Here is an 11,390-nt window from a genome sequence, read left to right as displayed (position 1 = left end):
AGCACATGCAGGTCCCCATTCTGGCTCAGGGCACCCAAACAACACTGCCAGCCACAGGAGCCTAAGGAAAATGGAAGGAAAGCCCTTCAAATGGAGGGTGGTGGGGGGGTTGCCTGAGGCATGTGGCCTGGGGCAGGGGTTCTCTTGCCTGTGTCTAAACGTGGTACTGCAGTCATCAAATTTACAAAAAAAAAAAAAGTGTTGTGTTGCAGGATATCCTAATTACCCTGATATGATCATTACACGCTGTACGCATATATCAAAATATAAAATGTACCCAATAAATATGTATAACTATATCAGTGAAAAAAAGTTAAAAATTAAAAAGAATAGAAAAGGAAAAATGTGTTGCAGTAATGCCATTGGGGAAAAGATTGGTCTTTCCAACAAATGCTGCTAGAGCAAATGTGTGTACATCTATAAATAAATGAAACTGGACTCCTTCACTTCATTCACAGAAAATCGATTCCACGGGGATTACAAACCAAAATAAAAAGGGTAAAGCAAGAAGATATATTTAGGACCTGGGAGTAGGCAAAGATTCTTAAAAAGTACCAACCAGAAAGAAAAAGATCAATTAAATAGACTTTATTAAAATTTAGATTGTTTTAATCAGAAAATATCATTAAAGGTGCAGAAAAGCAAGTAGATTTATAGACTTCTGCAACAAAACCTTGGTTTTAGAATATACAGAGAATTTTTATACATTAATTTGAAAAAAGGTAGATAACCCAACAATCCAATAACAAAAGAGTAAGATTTTTCAATTGTCATTTTCCAAGAGAAGATATTTAGACTAATCAAGTACGTAAAAAGTGGTCAGTATTGTCATCAGGGAAATATTAATCATCAGTGAAATGCAAATTAGAACCACAGTGAGAAACCACTATATATCTACCTGAAGGGCTAACTGAAAACAAATCACTGGTACTATAAAAGCTTGCTGAGGATGTCAAGCAACAGAAACTCTCATGCATTAATAGTGGGAATGTGCACTGGTACAGCCTCTTTTGAAAGCTATTTGACAGTTCTACTAATGCGTACCCAATGACCCAGCAATTCTACTCCTAGTGGAATACATGCTACAGCAATACACGTCCAAGAATGTTCAGTGCCACGGTATTAACACTAACCCTAAGCTAGAATAAACCCACATGTCCATCAGTGGTGGAATGGAAACATTGTGGAAGATTTATAACTATGGTAGAATACAAACAATGAAAAGAAAATGAACTACTACTACATGCTATCATATAGATAAACTCACAGATATAACGCTGTGTGAAATGGCAAGCCACAAAGGAGTACACAATGTATGATTTCATATATATAAAGTTTAAAAACAGGAAAAAATGTAATCTATGGTGAGAGAAGTCAGAATAATGCTTGCATGTTGGGAGTGTGACTGGGTGAGGGCACAAAGGAGACTTCCAGAATGCTGGTAATATTATGTATCTGTATCCTAATCTGGATGGTGGTCACATAGGTATAAACATTTTATAAAAATTGGTCAAGCTTCACATCCACATGTGTGTTTATTGCAGCACTATTAACAATAGCAAAGACTTGGAACCAACCCAAATGCCCATCAATGATAGACTGGATAAAGAAAATGTGGCACATATACACCATGGAATATTATCCAGCCATAAAAAAGAATGATTTCATGTCCTTTGCAGGGACATGGATGAAGCTGGAAACCATCATTCTCAGCAAACTAACACAGGAACAGAAAACCAAACACCGCATGTTCTCACTCATAAGTGGGAATTGAACAATGAGAACACATGGGCAGAGGGAGGGGAACATCACACACTGGGGCCTGTCAGGGGGTGAGGGGCTAGGGGAGGGATAGCATTAGGAGAAATACCTAATGCAGATGACAGGTTGATGGGTGCAGCAAACCACTATGGCACTTAGTATACACCTTTTTAACAAACATGCACGTTCTGCACATGTATCCGAGAACTTAAAGTATAAAAAAAAAAAACTGGTCAAGCTTAAGGTCTGTGCACTTTAATGTATGTATAAAATGGTATCTATTTGTTATATCTGTGAAATAAGTTACAGAAAAATCAGCTTGGCCTCAGCAGAGCTACCCTTCGGAAATCTGAACAAATATTGTTCATGGGGCCTCTTTCTACATAAACTGCTGGAGTTATTCAAAATAATCTGGGGTCTCAAAAGGAAGAAAAAGGATCAGGGTCCACATGGGTTGCAGCCAGGATTTAGGGGGGCCCTGCTGGCCCCTGACACCAGATGAAGACTTACAAAATTTAAAGGAAGGCACTGCAAAGTGTGGGGACCCTCTGAGGGGTGGAGTTTGGGGCAAGGATCTACCACTCAGGTCTAAGAATAGTACTAGCCCTCAGATTTTAATTGTATAACCAAAAGCCCAAAGACAGTGGAAAAGTGTCTACTGAGGTTTAAGATGGAAATGATATGAGCTAAAAATTGCATATTACTATGTTCTTATTCTCATATGATGACTGTAGAAAAACATTGATATTTAATAATTCAAGAACTGTACCAGCCCTCTGCCCTTCTTAAAGTAATTGCTTAAAAATAGTCTCCATTCAACCTAGATTTGAATCAGGTTCATGTAAAAAATATATATGTGTATATATATAATTAAACAAATGAAGTACAAATAATCAGAAAATTTACAGCTGTAAACTGCTTATGAGTTTTTCATAAATCAGAATATTTTAGAGATGTTTTTAGTATTTTTACTTAAAATAAAACAGAACAATATTTTCTAGAAAAACAACAGGATGGCAATATTAATTTTAGGAAAAACTAAAGAGGATTAAATGAAAGAAGAGTTATTAATAAATAAAAATTCCACAAAGAAATATAGTAATCATTATCTTTCAGATGAGTTTTATCTATACATATACAAAAGCTCTTGGCAGAAGGGAAACAGAAACACGATTGTCATGGTGGATTCCTGTCTTTATAATCTCATATAGAAAAACATAAGGACAAGAAGTTTGAATCATAGTATGAGGTTGGATTAGATTTATATTCAACTTTATATTGTTCAGTTAAAGTACTTTTTCAAGTTACCATGAAATACTTAGTAAAATTATTATATACTCAATCACAAAGAGAATCTCAACAAATTCTATAATGTAAAATTGAACTGGTCATATTCTATGACTGTAATATAATGAATTGAAAAATCAACAAAGTTTAAATAGTAATTCTTCTAATCTTTGTAAATATTTTTCAAAATTTCTAAACATATATGTCAATGAAAACGTCAAGTCCACAATAACAGACTTAAGAAAAAGTCTGTTATTAAGAAAAAGAATAACAAGGCCGGGTGCAGTGGCTCATGCCTGTAATCCCAGCACTTTGGGAGGCTGAGAAGGGTGGATTACAAGGTCAGGAGTTCAAGACCAGCCTGGCCAAGATGGTGAAACCCCGTCTCTACTAAAAATACAAAAATTAGCTGGGCATGGTGGCAGATGCCTGTAACCCCAGCTACTTGGGAGACTGACACAGAGAATTGCTTGCACCCGGGAGTCAGAGGTTGCGATGAGCTGAGATCACGCCACTGCCCTCCAGCCTGGGCGACAGAGCGAGACTCTGTCTCAAACAAAAAGAAAACACAAAAAAAAAAAAAAAAAAGAAAGAAAAAGAAAGAAAGAAAAAAGTAACAATATTATATATCTAATCTTCAGGAGTAAGCCAATGCTTTACTGGAGAAAAAAACTCATAGCCTTAAGGGCTGTCATTATTAATGAAAATAAATGAACTAATCATTGAAGTCAAGAAGTTAGATATATAATAACAAAATACACTTTGGGAAAGAAGTCTGTAGTAATGATGCTAAAATCAGGAATTACTAAGTTTAAAAACAAATTTTAAAAACCTCATAGGATAAACGTAGAAGATGATTCTGTGAAGAAAATAGCACTATGAAAAAACAAACAAAGGAACCTGACAAATTGATTTAACCATCATAAGAAAGGCATTAGAATTAAGAAAAAATAAGTAACAGCAGATACAGAGGAGGTCATAAAATTATGAGAATATTATGGAAAATTCTTTGATGTTAAATTGGAAAGATATATTGTTCAAGGAAAGTAAAAGGGGACAAAATTGACTCAATAATAAGTAGACCAATAACCTTGGGAAAAAAATCAAAATAATTCAAAAGACGTTATGCCAAATAATTTTCCAGGTAAACTTTCTTCAAACTTTCAAGAAACAGATAATTTCTATGCTATTCTACTTCAGAATATTACTGATCCTCAATTCATCTTATGAAACTTACATATCTCAAGACCAAATATTAAAAATTTGAAAGTTTAAGAATTACATTTGATTATAAATAAAAAGCTCAAATAAAATTTTAGTGAACAAAATTAAACTCTAGTATTGTTCATCATATCCTTGAAATGCATTTTTAATATTAGAAAGTCTATTTATTCAATGAGTGAAATAAAAATTTTAAAAGATGTGATAACATATAACATGTACTTCTTTTTTTTTTTTTTGAGATGGAGTCTTGCTCTGTCGCCCAGGCTGGAGTGCAGTGGCGCGATCTCGGCTCACTGCAAGCTCCGCCTCCCGGTTTTATGCCATTCTCCTGCCTCAGCCTCCTGAGTAACTGGGACTACAGGGGCCCACCACCACGCCCGGCTAATTTTTTGTATTTTTAGTAGAGACAGGGTTTCACCGTGTTAGCCAGGATGGTCTCGATCTCCTGACCTCGTGATCCACCAGCCTCGGCCTCCCAAAGTGCTGGGATTACAGGCGTGAGCCACCGCACCCAGCCAACATGTACTTCTAAAAAAGCAAAACTCTTCAGAGACTTGGATTAAATTGATTCTTCCTCACGGTTAGGAATATTTATTCGAAACCTGTGTTTGCAAATGAACTGAATAAGGACCACTGTTTTAAATTTTTTTGTTTTGGCCTGTACAGTATTGGGAAAATGATTTGTTATAGACATTTTATAATTGGGAGATTTCATATAAAATCAGATATTATCTCTTATATGCAAAAAAAAAGATGAGGGTTAGGATGTTAACAGTAAGCTAACATTTCATATGATATAATAGACTTAAGCTGAGTATCTGCTGTGCAGCTCACATTAGAAGGAGCACTGTCCAGTTTGTCAGTCTCCACCAATCTCTATTGTCTTATAGCTGGCCTGCTTCATTTATTCCTGTTATCTATGCAACTCCCTGAGGCATATGTATTTATATATGTCTATTCCAATATTAAACTTAGTAACCAACATTATGTTTACTGGTGTAATATGTAAGAGGTTATTCTTATTCCTCTTGAGAACAAGTCAAAAATGCCATCTATGACCTTTACAAGGTAACTTTTTGTTATTTTTGTTAGAATCATGTTTTTGGAGACAGGATCACACTCTTGTTCAGGCTGAGTGCAATGGCACGTTCCGGGCTCACTGCAGCCTCCACCTCCTGAGTTCAAGCAATCCTCCTGCCTTAGTTCCCCCAAATAGCTAAGACTACAGGTGCACCACCACATTCGACTAATTTTTCTTGAATTTTTAGTAGAGACAAGGTCTTGCTATGTTGCCCAGGCTGGTCTCAAACTCTTGAGCTCAAGCGATCCTCCTGCCTCTGCATCTCAAAGTGCTGGGATTACAGGCGTGAACCACCTTACCTGGCTGGTTAGTGAACTTTTTGAAAGCTGTGGGCACTAGAAGAGACAAGAACCCTAAGAAAGGAGATTTTATCACTGGAAAGAAAAAGGCAAAATACAATATTTTTAGCTGGTATGATTATATACCCTCCTTAAACACATGCACTCAAACCTCCCCACCAACTATAAGCTTGTTGTAAATAATAGGATAGTTTAACAAATTGGCTGATTAGAAGATAAAGATTTCTAAAATTAGTAACCATTTTTCTTATATTCCAGCAATCTCTGATTAAACAATACAATGACAGGATGATTGTATATAGCAACAAAAATTTTAAAATACAATGAATGTGCAGGAACAATATGAAAAAACTATAAAAGTTTATTGAGAGATATAAAAGAATATTTGGACAAATGGATATATATATCAAGTTCCTAAAAATTATAAAAGTGTCAATTCTTTCCATTTAAATTTATAATTTTAATGTAACCCCAATGAAAACTCTAAAGAATTGTTTTCTAGAATAAAATTTTAAATGAAGTGCATCTGGGGTTGTAAGCAAGTAAGAATAGAGAAAAATTCTGAAAAAGCTGTTTAAAGCGGGAGAATCTTAAAAGTGTTCAGAACCTTTTTCCTAATAATTCCATTTCTAGCAATGTATTTTAATAAAACAATAAGAAACATAAATAAAGGTTTATTTGTAAGATGCTCTTTACTACGATACTAATAATGTTGAAAAATTAGGTTCATTAAAAACATCCACCACAATGTGGAAATGGTTAAATAAACTGTGGTTTGTCCATATGAGAGACTATGAGGCATTTATTAAATGTCATGCTTGTGAAGGATTTTTAAATGACATGTGATAAAGCTCATGATGTAATGCTATGTGAAAAAAAGAATATATAAAATTCTATGTTTAGCATGATTCCAGTCTAAAAATTCTTAAGGTGGTGGAATTACAGATGATTTTTATTTTCAATGTTTTATGTATTTCTAAAGTTTATAAAATGAGAATGCATTTTATATTTAGAAAAGAATATAAGTTTTGTCTTTTTGAGAGGAAAATAGTTCTTATCAAGAAATGGCTTTAGTAGTGGGGTGATAATTTTGGACAAAGTCACAAAATGCATTTCATTGGAGGCTGCCTATATTCGCTTTTCCCTCTCCTTATGACCTTTTCTGTTGGTAGGTAATTTGTGTAACAGCTATTTAAGGAAGATAAGCATTAACCCACATTAGTTTTCATCAAACAGGGCCTTTCCTTTATTAGGCCAAGTGAGAAAGTACTGTTTACATGTAATGCAAATCCCCTTGTCAATACATCTCCATATTCCTGTATGTAAGCTCCAACTTTTGTATTTTTAATAAGATCTTATCTCCCTCATAGTCTAGCAACTGTTGGATCATTTAGAGACCATCCTGTAGTGTTTATGACAGCACAGTTGGTTGCCATGGAAAGAACTGAGCTGTCCTCAATCCCATAACAAATATTGGTTTGAAGCTGTTGATTTGGCTAAATTCAGAGCCTCTGTGAACCCTGGGAGGTCTGAGTTTCTAATTTTCTTAAACTGATGGAAGTTTATTTATTGTTGACAATATAAAACTCTGTTTTGTTTCTTGTTTCTTTCATTTTATTAATGAAAAAATTTTTTGTAAAGACTGAAAATTCTGCTTATATACCACACTATTCTATCACAATAAGTTCGGTGTGTTTTAAAACCATATGTATGGCTTGTTGCATATACATACATACATACATATAAAAATATAGTTGTATTTTTTCATAAGATTTTATAAAAATCATGTATATGTACATCTACATACATATACTTCTCCATAAATTAAAACAGGAAAACATAAAAATACAATTTCCCAGATTTATGTTTACAATCTACTGGGAATATCAGTGAAATTCTTTATTTTGATAATTTCATGAAAGTGGAAAGGATCATATGTAGTGTGACTCCATAATTTACTGTTTAAACTTGGACATTATTGAGACTGGAAATCGCTAATAATAATTAAGCAGGATTGATGTGTAAAACCAGGCTGTTTTGAACAGAGTGGGATTCTGGGTCACCCTAATCAGAAGATGTCATATATGGGATGTGTTACACGCTGGATTGTGTCATCCAAAAATTCATATGTTGAAGTCCTAATGGCCAGAACCTCAGAATGTGAACTGATTTGGAAATAGGGTTGTTGCAGACGTAATCAGTTAAGATGAGGTCATACTGAAGTATGTTGGACCCCTGATCCAATATGACTGGTGTCCTTATTAAAAGGGGAAACTTAGACATGCACACAGGGAGAAGGCTGTGTGAAGATGAAGGCAGAGATCAGAGTGATGCAGTAGAAGCCAAGAAACAGCAAAGACTGCCAGCAAACCACTAGAAGCCAGAAGAGAACAGATCCTCCCTCACTGGTCTCAGAAGAAAGTAACCTGAGGATATCTTGGTTTCAGACTTCTGTCCTCCAGAACCATGAGCCATTACATTTCTGTTTGGAACACACAGTTGTGTGGTACTTTGTTGAGGCAGTCCCAGCAAACTGATTCAGGATGCTCAGCAACTTGCCACTGAATATCCCTCTAGCCAACACCAACAAGTGTTCAAGACTTCCTCTTTCAAGATGGCCAAATAACAACTTTTTCATTCTTTATGCAAAAGTTATCGACCAACAGCAACCACAGCAAGAAACATGCATACACTCCATTTCTAATGGTACCCAGAACCTCTGTAGTCCTGAGCCATAGAACAAAGAAGAGAGAGAGACAGGAGCACAGACTGTCTGCAGAGGGCTACACTTAGTAGATGAGGCAATTCACTCCACAGAACCTAGGGAAAGTCTGGGGAATAGGGCACCAGGTTCTGGCAAAACTTCAGGGATAGATGCTAAAAATGGGAGGTCCCTTAAAAGTTCATATAGTACTATAGACCCCAGAATTGTTTCCATCAATTGATGCAGTCAGCTGAATGCACCCACCCCACCCTCAACAGGAGACAGGAGTTTAGGCCCTGAAGAGATTGAATCAGAAAGCTCTGAATTTGTGGCCAATTGGCACAAGGCAGGTAGAGATGGGCTGAGGGAAAGCAAAGCTAGGAATGAACAGCACAACACCCCAGTCCTCTTTCCCACCATCTCAGAACGTGGCCAGGCCTTCACCCACAGCTAAGACCTTGGAATAGCCTTCTTCGGGTACCCTGAACCACCTACAGGAGGGATGTGAAGGTACGGTTGCATGGGAGTACCTGAGCACAATGCAGTAATGCCCAGTCATTCCATAGCGAGGCGCTGCTTCCCACAGAGGTCTCAGTTAGGTGTTCAGTGCCTCAGTCTTAAATAGAATTGGACAGCTAGCAACAAATGGCATTGAGGGAAGCCTGCACCAGGAAAGACAGTGTCCAAAATACACAGGAAAGCAAAGGAGCTTGGAGTAGACAGACATTGCAAGAGGAGAAGAAAACTTCTTAAAAGCAAACTATAACACTCTCAGAGACATGGTATCCACGAAACAGATGAGGGAGATATAAAAAGAACAAGAGTTATAGTCAATTAAAAATATGATAGCAGAAATAAAATATTCCGTTAAAAGGTCAGAGACAAAGTGAAGGAACTCTTCCAGAAAGTAGAATAAAAACACAGAGATGAAAAACAAAAGGGAAAAGATGAGAAAATTAAAGAATCAATTCAATACCATACTAATGAGCATTATGGAAAGAAACAAAATAGGTGCAAATTATCTCTATATACATTTTTTTAGTAACTGAGCAACCAGAGCCTTCCAAGTGTCAAACCAGTGAATTAAGAGAAGACTCATGCTATGGCACATCATTTTGAAACTTGGAATACAGGGGATAAAATAATATTCTAAACATTTCCAAAGATAGAGTAAAGCATCATCTGCAAAACATCAGGAATAAGGGCAGTGACCTTTCCATTTGCACCACTGAAAGCTGGAAGACAATGAGCAATGACTTCATGTTCTCAATAAAAATAATATTTTAACTTAAATTTGATACCCAGTGAAACTATCAATCAACTTTGAGGATTGAATAAAGGTATTTTCAGATATGGAAGGTCTCAGAAAAAGTTATGTCCCATGCATTTTTTTGTCAGGAAGCTCTCAAAGGATGCTACACCAATATAAGGGAGTATGCCAAGAAAAGACAAGATGTGGAATCCTGGAAAGAAGGGATCTAATACCGCGGAGGTGCAAAGGGAAATACCAGGACAATAGCTGTGCAGGAGACCTAGTGAGCAGCTAGGCAAACTGAAGCAGGTGGATAAGGGATGACTCCAGAAAAACAAAATGAAACTGACAGAACAATTTCTAGATTCGACTCTGGAAAATTGTATTGAGAGGCCCTTTACAAAACTGTTGGGGTGTGTGAAAAGATTTGGCAGGGGTGAAAAAAAAACAGACCCCTAAGTGAATGAGAATATGAGACAACTATTAACTCCAAGAAAAACAAAAAGCTTTGCAAGAAAAATTAAATCATAAAACACGACTTTGCTGGAAAGCCCAGCAATATAAGAAACAACATGTTCATAGTCATAATAATGAACGTTGATTAGGGAGTGAACAAAAAATTGAGGTAGTAGAAAGGAAAGGAAAAGGGGTATGTAGAAGAACTGAAATGTTCACCATAACAGATAATGTCCAAATAGATAAGAAATATAAGTATGTTCATTAGAAATACAGAAGTAAATATCAAAAGAAACAGCTAAAAAAGTTGAAGGTGGTTGCCTTCAGGGTTTTAGAGAGAAAGAGAGAGAGAGAGAGAGAGAGAGAGAGAAACAGTGTCCCTGTGTGTGTGTGCGTACGCGCGTGTGTGTGTAAAGGGGAGGGAGAATGGAGTAGCTGCTGTTTTTTATTAAGAGCTTCTTAGCACAATCTGATTTTTAAATAATGTGTGTGAATTATAGTGACAAAAATTGTTTTAAAGAAAGAGCAGTAAAGCTATATTTGAAAGAAGAAAGTCTAGAAACAGCATGTGTTAGTAGTAGTCTTCATTGACATAAGCGGAATAAATGACTATCAACCAAGAGTGGTTTCTACTTTTTTTCTTTTGGAGACTTACTAGCAGGCACCTAATTTCTGTGTTTTGTCTTTACTCATGAGTTGAACAATGATGGATATACATCTATCACTATAATATCTATGGATATTATGTCAAACTTAAAACTAGATAATTACACTGTCTTAATAGGTGGAGTAAGACATTATTAAATCCAAAAGACTCTTATTGTCATCATCACTTTAATATGAAGGTAAATAGTTACAAACTGCAGTTGTGGTATATTGTGAATTTTTGTTGTAACAAAGAAGATTTAATGCAAAAGAGTTCTTTTGCCTCAATCTCTGTATATTTTATTCCCTGTTTCTAAGGGCATTACATTTAAATAGCAGCCATAGCCTAATAATAATTTTGTATGCGGTAAATGTTTTAACATTCTCCTTTAAATTATGAATAATCTCCTTTATGAACAATAAATGAACTCATACATAACCGTAAGCCATAAGAATATTTTCCTTATTTCACTTCTTTCTCAAAGGAAATTATAAAGTCGGTAATAGAAATTCTTTCCAGGAGCATCATAATTGCTAAAGCTTGGAATTGCAGGTACTCAATTGCAATCAGCTGAGTGTCACACATGCCATAACTTTACGAGTTTGACTGGGGTCATGCAAAGATAATCAGGGTTATAATGCTAATGCTTTCATTTACTAGCTGGGTGACAATGATCAAGT

Source organism: Pongo abelii, chromosome 17 (genome assembly GCF_028885655.2).
Source record: "Pongo abelii isolate AG06213 chromosome 17, NHGRI_mPonAbe1-v2.0_pri, whole genome shotgun sequence".
Classification (NCBI taxonomy): Eukaryota; Metazoa; Chordata; class Mammalia; order Primates; family Hominidae; genus Pongo; species Pongo abelii.
This window is presented reverse-complemented; position numbering follows the sequence as displayed.